Source organism: Urtica dioica, unplaced genomic scaffold (assembly GCF_054948205.1).
Source record: "Urtica dioica subsp. dioica isolate 48M unplaced genomic scaffold, U.dioica_male_clone48M_v1_H2 Urtica_dioica_male_H2_contig_17, whole genome shotgun sequence".
NCBI lineage: Eukaryota > Viridiplantae > Streptophyta > Magnoliopsida > Rosales > Urticaceae > Urtica > Urtica dioica.
Genome location: NW_028297219.1, coordinates 71,088 through 84,972, shown reverse-complemented (window position 1 = coordinate 84,972; position 13,885 = coordinate 71,088). Strand labels below are relative to the sequence as shown.

Here is a 13,885-nt window from a genome sequence, read left to right as displayed (position 1 = left end):
CAAGCATTAGCGCGCATTATCTATATAAGAATCAACGCCGCGACTCCCAAAAGCCATAACTACGTCTTCGGTGCACCAAAAATCACATAAAATATATGAATTCCTAATAACTTTTCGCGATCTTCGCGTTGGGACGGTTTCGGAAGAGTGATCGGCGAAATTCCGACAAGGTGAACGGGGGAATTGTAAAATCGTAAATTTCGCCCTCGGTCCGGAATTTCGACTTTCACCGGTGAATTGTAAGCGTAAACGGGCATTTGAACAAGACTCGGAGCGATTTTTGGTGAAATTCCATCGTTTCGGCCTCCGAAAAAAATAATTCGCAAAAAAAGAGGGATGCAACACGAGGACTTCCCAGGAGGTCACCCATCCTAGTACTACTCTCGCCCAACCACGCTTAACTTCGGAGTTCTGATGGGATCCGGTGCATTAGTGCTGGTATGATCGCATCCGCAAGCATTAGCGCGCATTATCTATATAAGAATCAACGCCGCGACTCCCAAAAGCCATAACTACGTCTTCGGTGCACCAAAAATCACATAAAATATATGAATTCCTAATAACTTTTCGCGATCTTCGCGTTGGGACGGTTTCGGAAGAGTGATCGGCGAAATTCCGACAAGGTGAACGGGGGAAGGATAAAATCGTAAATTTCGCCCTCGGTTCGGAATTTCGACTTTCACCGGTGAATTGTATGCGTAAACGAGCATTTGAACAAGGCTCGGAGCGATTTTTGGTGAAATTCCATCGTTTCGGCATCCGAAAAAAAATAATTCGCAAAAAAAGAGGGATGCAACACGAGGACTTCCCAGGAGGTCACCCATCCTAGTACTACTCTTGCCCAAGCACGCTTAACTTCGTAGTTCTGATGGGATCCGGTGCATTAGTGCTGGTATGATCGCATCCGCAAGCATTAGCGCGCATTATCTATATAAGAATCAACGCCGCGACTCCCAAAAGCCATAACTACGTCTTCGGTGCACCAAAAATCACATAAAATATATGAATTCCTAATAACTTTTCGCGATCTTCGCGTTGGGACGGTTTCGGAAGAGTGATCGGCGAAATTCCGACTAGGTGAACGGGGGAAGGGTAAAATCGTAAATTTCGCCCTCGGTCCGGAATTTCGACTTTCACCGGTGAATTGTATGCGTAAACGAGCATTTGAACAAGGCTCGGAGCGATTTTTGGTGAAATTCCATCGTTTCGGCCTCCGAAAAAAATAATTCGCAAAAAAAGAGGGATGCAACACGAGGACTTCCCAGGAGGTCACCCATCCTAGTACTACTCTCGCCCAAGCACGCTTAACTTCGGAGTTCTGATGAGATCCGGTGCATTAGTGCTGGTATGATCGCATCCGCAAGCATTAGCGCGCATTATCTATATAAGAATCAACGCCGCGACTCCCAAAAGCCATAACTACGTCTTCGGTGCACCAAAAATCACATAAAATATATGAATTCCTAATAACTTTTCGCGATCTTCGCGTTGGGACGGATTCGGAAGAGTGATCGGCGAAATTCCGACAAGGTGAACGGGGGAAGGGTAAAATCGTAAATTTCGCCCTCGGTCCGGAATTTCGACGTTCACCGGTGAATTGTAAGCGTAAACGGGCATTTGAACAAGACTCGGAGCGATTTTTGGTGAAATTCCATCGTTTCGGCCTCCGAAAAAAATAATTCGCAAAAAAATTGGGATGCAACACGAGGACTTCCCAGGAGGTCACCCATCCTAGTACTACTCTCGCCCAAGCACGCTTAACTTCGGAGTTCTGATGGGATCCGGTGCATTAGTGCTGGTATGATCGCATCCGCAAGCATTAGCGCGCATTATCTATATAAGAATCAACGCCGCGACTCCCAAAAGCCATAACTACGTCTTCGGTGCACCAAAAATCACATAAAATATATGAATTCCTAATAACTTTTCGCGATCTACGCGTTGGGACGGTTTCGGAAGAGTGATCGGCGAAATTCCGACAAGGTGAACGGGGGAAGGGTAAAATCGTAAATTTCGCCCTCGGTCCGGAATTTCGACTTTCACCGGTGAATTGTATGCGTAAACGAGCATTTGAACAAGGCTCGGAGCGATTTTTGGTGAAATTCCATCGTTTCGGCCTCCGAAAAAAATAATTTGCGAAAAAAGAGGGATGCAACACGAGGACTTCCCAGGAGGTCACCCATCCTAGTACTACTCTCGCCCAAGCACGCTTAACTTCGGAGTTCTGATGGGATCCGGTGCATTAGTGCTGGTATGATCGCATCCGCAAGCATTAGCGCGCATTATCTATATAAGAATCAACGCCGCGACTCCCAAAAGCCATAACTACGTCTTCGGTGCACCAAAAATCACATAAAATATATGAATTCCTAATAACTTTTCGCGATCTTCGCGTTGGGACGGTTTCGGAAGAGTGATCGGCGAAATTCCGACAAGGTGAATGGGGGAAGGGTAAAATCGTAAATTTCGCCCACGGTCCGGAATTTCGACTTTCACCGGTGAATTGTAAGCGTAAACGGGCATTTGAACAAGACTCGGAGCGATTTTTGGTGAAATTCCAACGTTTCGGCCTCCGAAAAAAATAATTCGCAAAAAAAGAGGGATGCACCACGAGGACTTCCCAGGAGGTCACCCATCCTAGTACTACTCTCGCCCAAGCACGCTTAACTTCGGAGTTCTGATGGGATGCGGTGCATTAGTGCTGGTATGATCGCATCCGCAAGCATTAGCGCGCATTATCTATATAAGAATCAACGCCGCGACTCCCAAAAGCCATAACTACGTCTTCGGTGCACCAAAAATCACATAAAATATATGAATTCCTAATAACTTTTCGCGATCTTCGCGTTGGGACGGTTTCGGAAGAGTGATCGGCGAAATTCCGACAAGGTGAACGGGGGAAGGGTAAAATCGTAAATTTCGCCCTCGGTCCGGAATTTCGACTTTCACCGGTGAATTGTAAGCGTAAACGGGCATTTGAACAAGACTCGGAGCGATTTTTGGTGAAATTCCATCGTTTCGACCTCCGAAAAAATAATTCGCAAAAAAAGAGGGATGCAACACGAGGACTTCCCAAGAGGTCACCCATCCTAGTACTACTCTCGCCCAAGCACGCTTAACTTCGGAGTTCTGATGGGATCCGGTGCATTAGTGCTGGTATGATCGCATCCGCAAGCATTAGCGCGCATTATCTATATAAGAATCAACGCCGCAACTCCCAAAAGCCATAACTACGTCTTCGGTGCACCAAAAATCACATAAAATATATGAATTTCTAATAACTTTTCGCGATCTTCGCGTTGGGACGGTTTCGGAAGAGTGATCGGCGAAATTCCGACAAGGTAAACGGGGGAATTGTAAAATCGTAAATTTCGCCCTCGGTCCGGAATTTCGACTTTCACCGGTGAATTGTAAGCGTAAACGGGCATTTGAACAAGACTCGGAGCGATTTTTGGTGAAATTCCATCGTTTCGGCCTCCGAAAAAAATAATTCGCAAAAAAAGAGGGATGCAACACGAGGACTTCCCAGGAGGTCACCCATCCTAGTACTACTCTCGCCCAAGCACGCTTAACTTCGGAGTTCTGATGGGATCCGGTGCATTAGTGCTGGTATGATCGCATCCGCAAGCATTAGCGCGCATTATCTATATAAGAATCAACGCCGCGACTCCCAAAAGCCATAACTACGTCTTCGGTGCACCAAAAATCACATAAAATATATGAATTCCTAATAACTTTTCGCGATCTTCGCGTTGGGACAGTTTCGGAAGAGTGATCGGCGAAATTCCGACAAGGTGAACGGGGGAAGGGTAAAATCGTAAATTTCGCCCTCGGTCCGGAATTTCGACTTTCACCGGTGAATTGTAAGCGTAAACGGGCATTTGAACAAGACTCGGAACGATTTTTGGTGAAATTCCATCGTTTCGGCCTCCGAAAAAAATAATTCGCAAAAAAAGAGGGATGCAACACGAGGACTTCCCAGGAGGTCACCCATCCTAGTACTACTCTCGCCCAAACACGCTTAACTTCGGAGTTCTGATGAGATCCGGTGCATTAGTGCTGGTATGATCGCATCCGCAAGCATTAGCGCGCATTATCTATATAAGAATCAACGCCGCGACTCCCAAAAGCCATAACTACGTCTTCGGTGCACCAAAAATCACATAAAATATATGAATTCCTAATAACTTTTCGCGATCTTCGCGTTGGGACGGTTTCGGAAGAGTGATCGGCGAAATTCCGACAAGGTGAACGGGGGAAGGGTAAAATCGTAAATTTCGCCCTCGGTCCGGAATTTCGACTTTCACCGGTGAATTGTAAGCGTAAACGGGCATTTGAACAAGACTCGGAGCGATTTTTGGTGAAATTCCATCGTTTCGGCCTCCGAAAAAAATAATTCGCAAAAAAAGAGGGATGCAACACGAGGACTTCCCAGGAGGTCACCCATCCTAGTACTACTCTCGCCCAAGCACGCTTAACTTCGGAGTTCTGATGAGATCCGGTGCATTAGTGCTGGTATGATCGCATCCGCAAGCATTAGCGCGCATTATCTATATAAGAATCAACGCCGCGACTCCCAAAAGCCATAACTACGTCTTCGGTGCACCAAAAATCACATAAAATATATGAATTCCTAATAACTTTTCGCGATCTTCGCGTTGGGACGGATTCGGAAGAGTGATCGGCGAAATTCCGACAAGGTGAACGGGGGAAGGGTAAAATCGTAAATTTCGCCCTCGGTCCGGAATTTCGACGTTCACCGGTGAATTGTAAGCGTAAACGGGCATTTGAACAAGACTCGGAGCGATTTTTGGTGAAATTCCATCGTTTCGGCCTCCGAAAAAAATAATTCGCAAAAAAAGAGGGATGCAACACGAGGACTTCCCAGGAGGTCACCCATCCTAGTACTACTCTCGCCCAAGCACGCTTAACTTCGGAGTTCTGATGGGATCCGGTGCATTAGTGCTGGTATGATCGCATCCGCAAGCATTTGCGCGCATTATCTATATAAGAATCAACGCCGCGACTCCGAAAAGCCATAACTACGTCTTCGGTGCACCAAAAATCACATAAAATATATGAATTCCTAATAACTTTTCGCGATCTACGCGTTGGGACGGTTTCGGAAGAGTGATCGGCGAAATTCCGACAAGGTGAACGGGGGAAGGGTAAAATCGTAAATTTCGCCCTCGGTCCGGAATTTCGACTTTCACCGGTGAATTGTATGCGTAAACGAGCATTTGAACAAGGCTCGGAGCGATTTTTGGTGAAATTCCATCGTTTCGACCTCCGAAAAAAATAATTTGCGAAAAAAGAGGGATGCAACACGAGGACTTCCCAGGAGGTCACCCATCCTAGTACTACTCTCGCCCAAGCACGCTTAACTTCGGAGTTCTGATGAGATCCGGTGCATTAGTGCTGGTATGATCGCATCCGCAAGCATTAGCGCGCATTATCTATATAAGAATCAACGCCGCGACTCCGAAAAGCCATAACTACGTCTTCGGTGCACCAAAAATCACGTAAAATATATGAATTCCTAATAACTTTTCGCGATCTTCGCGTTGGGACGGATTCGGAAGAGTGATCGGCGAAATTCCGACAAGGTGAACGGGGGAAGGGTAAAATCGTAAATTTCGCCCTCGGTCCGGAATTTCGACGTTCACCGGTGAATTGTAAGCGTAAACGGGCATTTGAACAAGACTCGGAGCGATTTTTGGTGAAATTCCATCGTTTCGGCCTCCGAAAAAAATAATTCGCAAAAAAAGAGGGATGCAACACGAGGACTTCCCAGGAGGTCACCCATCCTAGTACTACTCTCGCCCAAGCACGCTTAACTTCGGAGTTCTGATGGGATCCGGTGCATTAGTGCTGGTATGATCGCATCCGCAAGCATTAGCGCGCATTATCTATATAAGAATCAACGCCGCGACTCCCAAAAGCCATAACTACGTCTTCGGTGCACCAAAAATCACATAAAATATATGAATTCCTAATAACTTTTCGCGATCTTCGCGTTGGGACAGTTTCGGAAGAGTGATCGGCGAAATTCCGACAAGGTGAACGGGGGAAGGGTAAAATCGTAAATTTCGCCCTCGGTCCGGAATTTCGACTTTCACCGGTGAATTGTAAGCGTAAACGGGCATTTGAACAAGACTCGGAGCGATTTTTGGTGAAATTCCAACGTTTCGGCCTCCGAAAAAAATAATTCGCAAAAAAAGAGGGATGCAACACGAGGACTTCCAAGGAGGTCACCCATCCTAGTACTACTCTCGCCCAAGCACGCTTAACTTCGTAGTTCTGATGGGATCCGGTGCATTAGTGCTGGTATGATCGCATCCGCAAGCATTAGCGCGCATTATCTATATAAGAATCAACGCCGCGACTCCCAAAAGCCATAACTACGTCTTCGGTGCACCAAAAATCACATAAAATATATGAATTCCTAATAACTTTTCGCGATCTTCGCGTTGGGACGGTTTCGGAAGAGTGATCGGCGAAATTCCGACAAGGTGAACGGGGGAAGGGTAAAATCGTAAATTTCGCCCTCGGTCCGGAATTTCGACTTTCACCGGTGAATTGTAAGCGTAAACGGGCATTTGAACAAGACTCGGAGCGATTTTTGGTGAAATTCCATCGTTTCGACCTCCGAAAAAATAATTCGCAAAAAAAGAGGGATGCAACACGAGGACTTCCCAAGAGGTCACCCATCCTAGTACTACTCTCGCCCAAGCACGCTTAACTTCGGAGTTCTGATGGGATCCGGTGCATTAGTGCTGGTATGATCGCATCCGCAAGCATTAGCGCGCATTATCTATATAAGAATCAACGCCGCAACTCCCAAAAGCCATAACTACGTCTTCGGTGCACCAAAAATCACATAAAATATATGAATTTCTAATAACTTTTCGCGATCTTCGCGTTGGGACGGTTTCGGAAGAGTGATCGGCGAAATTCCGACAAGGTAAACGGGGGAATTGTAAAATCGTAAATTTCGCCCTCGGTCCGGAATTTCGACTTTCACCGGTGAATTGTAAGCGTAAACGGGCATTTGAACAAGACTCGGAGCGATTTTTGGTGAAATTCCATCGTTTCGGCCTCCGAAAAAAATAATTCGCAAAAAAAGAGGGATGCAACACGAGGACTTCCCAGGAGGTCACCCATCCTAGTACTACTCTCGCCCAAGCACGCTTAACTTCGGAGTTCTGATGGGATCCGGTGCATTAGTGCTGGTATGATCGCATCCGCAAGCATTAGCGCGCATTATCTATATAAGAATCAACGCCGCGACTCCCAAAAGCCATAACTACGTCTTCGGTGCACCAAAAATCACATAAAATATATGAATTCCTAATAACTTTTCGCGATCTTCGCGTTGGGACAGTTTCGGAAGAGTGATCGGCGAAATTCCGACAAGGTGAACGGGGGAAGGGTAAAATCGTAAATTTCGCCCTCGGTCCGGAATTTCGACTTTCACCGGTGAATTGTAAGCGTAAACGGGCATTTGAACAAGACTCGGAACGATTTTTGGTGAAATTCCATCGTTTCGGCCTCCGAAAAAAATAATTCGCAAAAAAAGAGGGATGCAACACGAGGACTTCCCAGGAGGTCACCCATCCTAGTACTACTCTCGCCCAAACACGCTTAACTTCGGAGTTCTGATGAGATCCGGTGCATTAGTGCTGGTATGATCGCATCCGCAAGCATTAGCGCGCATTATCTATATAAGAATCAACGCCGCGACTCCCAAAAGCCATAACTACGTCTTCGGTGCACCAAAAATCACATAAAATATATGAATTCCTAATAACTTTTCGCGATCTTCGCGTTGGGACGGTTTCGGAAGAGTGATCGGCGAAATTCCGACAAGGTGAACGGGGGAAGGGTAAAATCGTAAATTTCGCCCTCGGTCCGGAATTTCGACTTTCACCGGTGAATTGTAAGCGTAAACGGGCATTTGAACAAGACTCGGAGCGATTTTTGGTGAAATTCCATCGTTTCGGCCTCCGAAAAAAATAATTCGCAAAAAAAGAGGGATGCAACACGAGGACTTCCCAGGAGGTCACCCATCCTAGTACTACTCTCGCCCAAGCACGCTTAACTTCGGAGTTCTGATGAGATCCGGTGCATTAGTGCTGGTATGATCGCATCCGCAAGCATTAGCGCGCATTATCTATATAAGAATCAACGCCGCGACTCCCAAAAGCCATAACTACGTCTTCGGTGCACCAAAAATCACATAAAATATATGAATTCCTAATAACTTTTCGCGATCTTCGCGTTGGGACGGATTCGGAAGAGTGATCGGCGAAATTCCGACAAGGTGAACGGGGGAAGGGTAAAATCGTAAATTTCGCCCTCGGTCCGGAATTTCGACGTTCACCGGTGAATTGTAAGCGTAAACGGGCATTTGAACAAGACTCGGAGCGATTTTTGGTGAAATTCCATCGTTTCGGCCTCCGAAAAAAATAATTCGCAAAAAAAGAGGGATGCAACACGAGGACTTCCCAGGAGGTCACCCATCCTAGTACTACTCTCGCCCAAGCACGCTTAACTTCGGAGTTCTGATGGGATCCGGTGCATTAGTGCTGGTATGATCGCATCCGCAAGCATTTGCGCGCATTATCTATATAAGAATCAACGCCGCGACTCCGAAAAGCCATAACTACGTCTTCGGTGCACCAAAAATCACATAAAATATATGAATTCCTAATAACTTTTCGCGATCTACGCGTTGGGACGGTTTCGGAAGAGTGATCGGCGAAATTCCGACAAGGTGAACGGGGGAAGGGTAAAATCGTAAATTTCGCCCTCGGTCCGGAATTTCGACTTTCACCGGTGAATTGTATGCGTAAACGAGCATTTGAACAAGGCTCGGAGCGATTTTTGGTGAAATTCCATCGTTTCGACCTCCGAAAAAAATAATTTGCGAAAAAAGAGGGATGCAACACGAGGACTTCCCAGGAGGTCACCCATCCTAGTACTACTCTCGCCCAAGCACGCTTAACTTCGGAGTTCTGATGAGATCCGGTGCATTAGTGCTGGTATGATCGCATCCGCAAGCATTAGCGCGCATTATCTATATAAGAATCAACGCCGCGACTCCGAAAAGCCATAACTACGTCTTCGGTGCACCAAAAATCACGTAAAATATATGAATTCCTAATAACTTTTCGCGATCTTCGCGTTGGGACGGATTCGGAAGAGTGATCGGCGAAATTCCGACAAGGTGAACGGGGGAAGGGTAAAATCGTAAATTTCGCCCTCGGTCCGGAATTTCGACGTTCACCGGTGAATTGTAAGCGTAAACGGGCATTTGAACAAGACTCGGAGCGATTTTTGGTGAAATTCCATCGTTTCGGCCTCCGAAAAAAATAATTCGCAAAAAAAGAGGGATGCAACACGAGGACTTCCCAGGAGGTCACCCATCCTAGTACTACTCTCGCCCAAGCACGCTTAACTTCGGAGTTCTGATGGGATCCGGTGCATTAGTGCTGGTATGATCGCATCCGCAAGCATTAGCGCGCATTATCTATATAAGAATCAACGCCGCGACTCCCAAAAGCCATAACTACGTCTTCGGTGCACCAAAAATCACATAAAATATATGAATTCCTAATAACTTTTCGCGATCTTCGCGTTGGGACAGTTTCGGAAGAGTGATCGGCGAAATTCCGACAAGGTGAACGGGGGAAGGGTAAAATCGTAAATTTCGCCCTCGGTCCGGAATTTCGACTTTCACCGGTGAATTGTAAGCGTAAACGGGCATTTGAACAAGACTCGGAGCGATTTTTGGTGAAATTCCAACGTTTCGGCCTCCGAAAAAAATAATTCGCAAAAAAAGAGGGATGCAACACGAGGACTTCCAAGGAGGTCACCCATCCTAGTACTACTCTCGCCCAAGCACGCTTAACTTCGTAGTTCTGATGGGATCCGGTGCATTAGTGCTGGTATGATCGCATCCGCAAGCATTAGCGCGCATTATCTATATAATAATCAACGCCGCGACTCCCAAAAGCCATAACTACGTCTTCGGTGCACCAAAAATCACATAAAATATATGAATTCCTAATAACTTTTCGCGATCTTCGCGTTGGGACAGTTTCGGAAGAGTGATCGGCGAAATTCCGACAAGGTGAACGGGGGAAGGGTAAAATCGTAAATTTCGCCCTCGGTCCGGAATTTCGACTTTCACCGGTGAATTGTAAGCGTAAACGGGCATTTGAACAAGACTCGGAACGATTTTTGGTGAAATTCCATCGTTTCGGCCTCCGAAAAAAATAATTCGCAAAAAAAGAGGGATGCAACACGAGGACTTCCCAGGAGGTCACCCATCCTAGTACTACTCTCGCCCAAACACGCTTAACTTCGGAGTTCTGATGAGATCCGGTGCATTAGTGCTGGTATGATCGCATCCGCAAGCATTAGCGCGCATTATCTATATAAGAATCAACGCCGCGACTCCCAAAAGCCATAACTACGTCTTCGGTGCACCAAAAATCACATAAAATATATGAATTCCTAATAACTTTTCGCGATCTTCGCGTTGGGACGGTTTCGGAAGAGTGATCGGCGAAATTCCGACAAGGTGAACGGGGGAAGGGTAAAATCGTAAATTTCGCCCTCGGTCCGGAATTTCGACTTTCACCGGTGAATTGTAAGCGTAAACGGGCATTTGAACAAGACTCGGAGCGATTTTTGGTGAAATTCCATCGTTTCGGCCTCCGAAAAAAATAATTCGCAAAAAAAGAGGGATGCAACACGAGGACTTCCCAGGAGGTCACCATCCTAGTACTACTCTCGCCCAAGCACGCTTAACTTCGGAGTTCTGATGAGATCCGGTGCATTAGTGCTGGTATGATCGCATCCGCAAGCATTAGCGCGCATTATCTATATAAGAATCAACGCCGCGACTCCCAAAAGCCATAACTACGTCTTCGGTGCACCAAAAATCACGTAAAATATATGAATTCCTAATAACTTTTCGCGATCTTCGCGTTGGGACGGATTCGGAAGAGTGATCGGCGAAATTCCGACAAGGTGAACGGGGGAAGGGTAAAATCGTAAATTTCGCCCTCGGTCCGGAATTTCGACGTTCACCGGTGAATTGTAAGCGTAAACGGGCATTTGAACAAGACTCGGAGCGATTTTTGGTGAAATTCCATCGTTTCGGCCTCCGAAAAAAATAATTCGCAAAAAAAGAGGGATGCAACACGAGGACTTCCCAGGAGGTCACCCATCCTAGTACTACTCTCGCCCAAGCACGCTTAACTTCGGAGTTCTGATGGGATCCGGTGCATTAGTGCTGGTATGATCGCATCCGCAAGCATTAGCGCGCATTATCTATATAAGAATCAACGCCGCGACTCCGAAAAGCCATAACTACGTCTTCGGTGCACCAAAAATCACATGAAATATATGAATTCCTAATAACTTTTCGCGATCTTCGCGTTGGGACGGTTTCGGAAGAGTGATCGGCGAAATTCCGACAAGGTGAACGGGGGAAGGGTAAAATCGTAAATTTCGCCCTCGGTCCGGAATTTCGACTTTCACCGGTGAATTGTAAGCGTAAACGGGCATTTGAACAAGACTCGGAGCGATTTTTGGTGAAATTCCATCGTTTCGGCCTCCGAAAAAAATAATTCGCAAAAAAAGAGGGATGCAACACGAGGACTTCCCAGGAGGTCACCCATCCTAGTACTACTCTCGCCCAAGCACGCTTAACTTCGGAGTTCTGATGGGATCCGGTGCATTAGTGCTGGTATGATCGCATCCGCAAGCATTAGCGCGCATTATCTATATAAGAATCAACGCCGCGACTCCCAAAAGCCATAACTACGTCTTCGGTGCACCAAAAATCACATAAAATATATGAATTCCTAATAACTTTTCGCGATCTTCGCGTTGGGACGGTTTCGGAAGAGTGATCGGCGAAATTCCGACAAGGTGAACGGGGGAATTGTAAAATCGTAAATTTCGCCCTCGGTCCAGAATTTCGACTTTCACCGGTGAATTGTAAGCGTAAACGGGCATTTGAACAAGACTCGGAGCGATTTTTGGTGAAATTCCATCGTTTCGGCCTCCGAAAAAAATAATTCGCAAAAAAAGAGGGATGCAACACGAGGACTTCCCAGGAGGTCACCCATCCTAGTACTACTCTCGCCCAAGCACGCTTAACTTCGGAGTTCTGATGGGATCCGGTGCATTAGTGCTGGTATGATCGCATCCGCAAGCATTAGCGCGCATTATCTATATAAGAATCAACGCCGCGACTCCCAAAAGCCATAACTACGTCTTCGGTGCACCAAAAATCACATAAAATATATGAATTCCTAATAACTTTTCGCGATCTTCGCGTTGGGACGGTTTCGGAAGAGTGATCGGCGAAATTCCGACAAGGTGAACGGGGGAATTGTAAAATCGTAAATTTCGCCCTCGGTCCAGAATTTCGACTTTCACCGGTGAATTGTAAGCGTAAACGGGCATTTGAACAAGACTCGGAGCGATTTTTGGTGAAATTCCATCGTTTCGGCCTCCGAAAAAAATAATTCGCAAAAAAAGAGGGATGCAACACGAGGACTTCCCAGGAGGTCACCCATCCTAGTACTACTCTCGCCCAAGCACGCTTAACTTCGGAGTTCTGATGGGATCCGGTGCATTAGTGCTGGTATGATCGCATCCGCAAGCATTAGCGCGCATTATCTATATAAGAATCAACGCCGCGACTCCCAAAAGCCATAACTACGTCTTCGGTGCACCAAAAATCACATAAAATATATGAATTCCTAATAACTTTTCGCGATCTTCGCGTTGGGACGGTTTCGGAAGAGTGATCGGCGAAATTCCGACAAGGTGAACGGGGGAAGGGTAAAATCGTAAATTTCGCCCTCGGTCCGGAATTTCGACTTTCACCGGTGAATTGTAAGCGTAAACGGGCATTTGAACAAGACTCGGAACGATTTTTGGTGAAATTCCATCGTTTCGGCCTCCGAAAAAAATAATTCGCAAAAAAAGAGGGATGCAACACGAGGACTTCCCAGGAGGTCACCCATCCTAGTACTACTCTCGCCCAAACACGCTTAACTTCGGAGTTCTGATGAGATCCGGTGCATTAGTGCTGGTATGATCGCATCCGCAAGCATTAGCGCGCATTATCTATATAAGAATCAACGCCGCGACTCCCAAAAGCCATAACTACGTCTTCGGTGCACCAAAAATCACATAAAATATATGAATTCCTAATAACTTTTCGCGATCTTCGCGTTGGGACGGTTTCGCAAGAGTGATCGGCGAAATTTCGACAAGGTGAACGGGGGAATTGTAAAATTGTAAATTTCGTCCTCGATCCGGAATTTCGACTTTCACCGGTGAATTGTAAGCGTAAACGGGCATTTGAACAAGACTCGGAGCTATTTTTGGTGAAATTCCATCGTTTCGGCCTCCGAAAAAAATAATTCGCAAAAAAAGAGGGATGCAACACGAGGACTTCCCAGGAGGTCACCCATCCTAGTACTACTCTCGCCCAAGCACGCTTAACTTCGGAGTTCTGATGAGATCCGGTGCATTAGTGCTGGTATGATCGCATCCGCAAGCATTAGCGCGCATTATCTATATAAGAATCAACGCCGCGACTCCCAAAAGCCATAACTACGTCTTCGGTGCACCAAAAATCACATAAAATATATGAATTCCTAATAACTTTTCGCGATCTTCGCGTTGGGACGGTTTCGGAAGAGTGATCGGCGAAATTCCGACAAGGTGAACGGGGGAAGGGTAAAATCGTAAATTTCGCCCTCGGTCCGGAATTTCGACTTTCACCGGTGAATTGTAAGCGTAAACGGGCATTTGAACAAGACTCGGAGCGATTTTTGGTGAAATTCCATCG

At 46.4% G+C, this 13,885-nt stretch overlaps 30 non-coding genes across 30 annotated transcripts; all 30 read right to left on the bottom strand.

The window, feature by feature from the left end:
• Nucleotides 1-333: 333 nt before the first annotated feature.
• Nucleotides 334-452, bottom strand: LOC149376515 (5S ribosomal RNA). Its single transcript, XR_016295251.1, has one exon. It is a non-coding gene; the product is annotated as a 5S ribosomal RNA (ribosomal RNA).
• Nucleotides 453-787: 335 nt separating this feature from the next.
• LOC149376514 (5S ribosomal RNA) lies at nucleotides 788-906 on the bottom strand. Its single transcript, XR_016294843.1, has one exon. It is a non-coding gene; the product is annotated as a 5S ribosomal RNA (ribosomal RNA).
• Nucleotides 907-1,240: 334 nt separating this feature from the next.
• Nucleotides 1,241-1,359, bottom strand: LOC149376513 (5S ribosomal RNA). The gene has a single exon (XR_016295158.1). It is a non-coding gene; the product is annotated as a 5S ribosomal RNA (ribosomal RNA).
• A 334-nt stretch (nucleotides 1,360-1,693) lies between these two features.
• LOC149376512 (5S ribosomal RNA) lies at nucleotides 1,694-1,812 on the bottom strand. Its single transcript, XR_016294917.1, has one exon. It is a non-coding gene; the product is annotated as a 5S ribosomal RNA (ribosomal RNA).
• Nucleotides 1,813-2,146: 334 nt separating this feature from the next.
• On the bottom strand, nucleotides 2,147-2,265 carry LOC149376511 (5S ribosomal RNA). Its single transcript, XR_016294916.1, has one exon. It is a non-coding gene; the product is annotated as a 5S ribosomal RNA (ribosomal RNA).
• Nucleotides 2,266-2,599: 334 nt separating this feature from the next.
• LOC149376510 (5S ribosomal RNA) lies at nucleotides 2,600-2,718 on the bottom strand. The gene has a single exon (XR_016294845.1). It is a non-coding gene; the product is annotated as a 5S ribosomal RNA (ribosomal RNA).
• Nucleotides 2,719-3,051: 333 nt separating this feature from the next.
• On the bottom strand, nucleotides 3,052-3,170 carry LOC149376509 (5S ribosomal RNA). The gene has a single exon (XR_016295094.1). It is a non-coding gene; the product is annotated as a 5S ribosomal RNA (ribosomal RNA).
• A 334-nt stretch (nucleotides 3,171-3,504) lies between these two features.
• LOC149376508 (5S ribosomal RNA) lies at nucleotides 3,505-3,623 on the bottom strand. The gene has a single exon (XR_016294914.1). It is a non-coding gene; the product is annotated as a 5S ribosomal RNA (ribosomal RNA).
• Nucleotides 3,624-3,957: 334 nt separating this feature from the next.
• Nucleotides 3,958-4,076, bottom strand: LOC149376507 (5S ribosomal RNA). Its single transcript, XR_016295207.1, has one exon. It is a non-coding gene; the product is annotated as a 5S ribosomal RNA (ribosomal RNA).
• A 334-nt stretch (nucleotides 4,077-4,410) lies between these two features.
• LOC149376506 (5S ribosomal RNA) lies at nucleotides 4,411-4,529 on the bottom strand. The gene has a single exon (XR_016295157.1). It is a non-coding gene; the product is annotated as a 5S ribosomal RNA (ribosomal RNA).
• A 334-nt stretch (nucleotides 4,530-4,863) lies between these two features.
• On the bottom strand, nucleotides 4,864-4,982 carry LOC149376505 (5S ribosomal RNA). Its single transcript, XR_016294913.1, has one exon. It is a non-coding gene; the product is annotated as a 5S ribosomal RNA (ribosomal RNA).
• A 334-nt stretch (nucleotides 4,983-5,316) lies between these two features.
• On the bottom strand, nucleotides 5,317-5,435 carry LOC149376504 (5S ribosomal RNA). The gene has a single exon (XR_016295156.1). It is a non-coding gene; the product is annotated as a 5S ribosomal RNA (ribosomal RNA).
• A 334-nt stretch (nucleotides 5,436-5,769) lies between these two features.
• On the bottom strand, nucleotides 5,770-5,888 carry LOC149376503 (5S ribosomal RNA). The gene has a single exon (XR_016294912.1). It is a non-coding gene; the product is annotated as a 5S ribosomal RNA (ribosomal RNA).
• Nucleotides 5,889-6,222: 334 nt separating this feature from the next.
• LOC149376502 (5S ribosomal RNA) lies at nucleotides 6,223-6,341 on the bottom strand. Its single transcript, XR_016294832.1, has one exon. It is a non-coding gene; the product is annotated as a 5S ribosomal RNA (ribosomal RNA).
• Nucleotides 6,342-6,674: 333 nt separating this feature from the next.
• LOC149376501 (5S ribosomal RNA) lies at nucleotides 6,675-6,793 on the bottom strand. The gene has a single exon (XR_016295093.1). It is a non-coding gene; the product is annotated as a 5S ribosomal RNA (ribosomal RNA).
• A 334-nt stretch (nucleotides 6,794-7,127) lies between these two features.
• Nucleotides 7,128-7,246, bottom strand: LOC149376500 (5S ribosomal RNA). Its single transcript, XR_016294911.1, has one exon. It is a non-coding gene; the product is annotated as a 5S ribosomal RNA (ribosomal RNA).
• Nucleotides 7,247-7,580: 334 nt separating this feature from the next.
• Nucleotides 7,581-7,699, bottom strand: LOC149376499 (5S ribosomal RNA). The gene has a single exon (XR_016295206.1). It is a non-coding gene; the product is annotated as a 5S ribosomal RNA (ribosomal RNA).
• A 334-nt stretch (nucleotides 7,700-8,033) lies between these two features.
• Nucleotides 8,034-8,152, bottom strand: LOC149376498 (5S ribosomal RNA). The gene has a single exon (XR_016295155.1). It is a non-coding gene; the product is annotated as a 5S ribosomal RNA (ribosomal RNA).
• A 334-nt stretch (nucleotides 8,153-8,486) lies between these two features.
• Nucleotides 8,487-8,605, bottom strand: LOC149376497 (5S ribosomal RNA). The gene has a single exon (XR_016294910.1). It is a non-coding gene; the product is annotated as a 5S ribosomal RNA (ribosomal RNA).
• A 334-nt stretch (nucleotides 8,606-8,939) lies between these two features.
• On the bottom strand, nucleotides 8,940-9,058 carry LOC149376496 (5S ribosomal RNA). The gene has a single exon (XR_016295154.1). It is a non-coding gene; the product is annotated as a 5S ribosomal RNA (ribosomal RNA).
• A 334-nt stretch (nucleotides 9,059-9,392) lies between these two features.
• LOC149376495 (5S ribosomal RNA) lies at nucleotides 9,393-9,511 on the bottom strand. The gene has a single exon (XR_016294909.1). It is a non-coding gene; the product is annotated as a 5S ribosomal RNA (ribosomal RNA).
• Nucleotides 9,512-9,845: 334 nt separating this feature from the next.
• Nucleotides 9,846-9,964, bottom strand: LOC149376494 (5S ribosomal RNA). The gene has a single exon (XR_016294831.1). It is a non-coding gene; the product is annotated as a 5S ribosomal RNA (ribosomal RNA).
• A 334-nt stretch (nucleotides 9,965-10,298) lies between these two features.
• Nucleotides 10,299-10,417, bottom strand: LOC149376493 (5S ribosomal RNA). Its single transcript, XR_016295205.1, has one exon. It is a non-coding gene; the product is annotated as a 5S ribosomal RNA (ribosomal RNA).
• A 334-nt stretch (nucleotides 10,418-10,751) lies between these two features.
• LOC149376492 (5S ribosomal RNA) lies at nucleotides 10,752-10,869 on the bottom strand. The gene has a single exon (XR_016294805.1). It is a non-coding gene; the product is annotated as a 5S ribosomal RNA (ribosomal RNA).
• Nucleotides 10,870-11,203: 334 nt separating this feature from the next.
• LOC149376491 (5S ribosomal RNA) lies at nucleotides 11,204-11,322 on the bottom strand. The gene has a single exon (XR_016294908.1). It is a non-coding gene; the product is annotated as a 5S ribosomal RNA (ribosomal RNA).
• Nucleotides 11,323-11,656: 334 nt separating this feature from the next.
• Nucleotides 11,657-11,775, bottom strand: LOC149376490 (5S ribosomal RNA). Its single transcript, XR_016294907.1, has one exon. It is a non-coding gene; the product is annotated as a 5S ribosomal RNA (ribosomal RNA).
• A 334-nt stretch (nucleotides 11,776-12,109) lies between these two features.
• LOC149376489 (5S ribosomal RNA) lies at nucleotides 12,110-12,228 on the bottom strand. The gene has a single exon (XR_016294906.1). It is a non-coding gene; the product is annotated as a 5S ribosomal RNA (ribosomal RNA).
• Nucleotides 12,229-12,562: 334 nt separating this feature from the next.
• On the bottom strand, nucleotides 12,563-12,681 carry LOC149376488 (5S ribosomal RNA). The gene has a single exon (XR_016294905.1). It is a non-coding gene; the product is annotated as a 5S ribosomal RNA (ribosomal RNA).
• A 334-nt stretch (nucleotides 12,682-13,015) lies between these two features.
• On the bottom strand, nucleotides 13,016-13,134 carry LOC149376487 (5S ribosomal RNA). The gene has a single exon (XR_016295204.1). It is a non-coding gene; the product is annotated as a 5S ribosomal RNA (ribosomal RNA).
• Nucleotides 13,135-13,468: 334 nt separating this feature from the next.
• LOC149376486 (5S ribosomal RNA) lies at nucleotides 13,469-13,587 on the bottom strand. The gene has a single exon (XR_016295153.1). It is a non-coding gene; the product is annotated as a 5S ribosomal RNA (ribosomal RNA).
• Nucleotides 13,588-13,885: the final 298 nt, after the last annotated feature.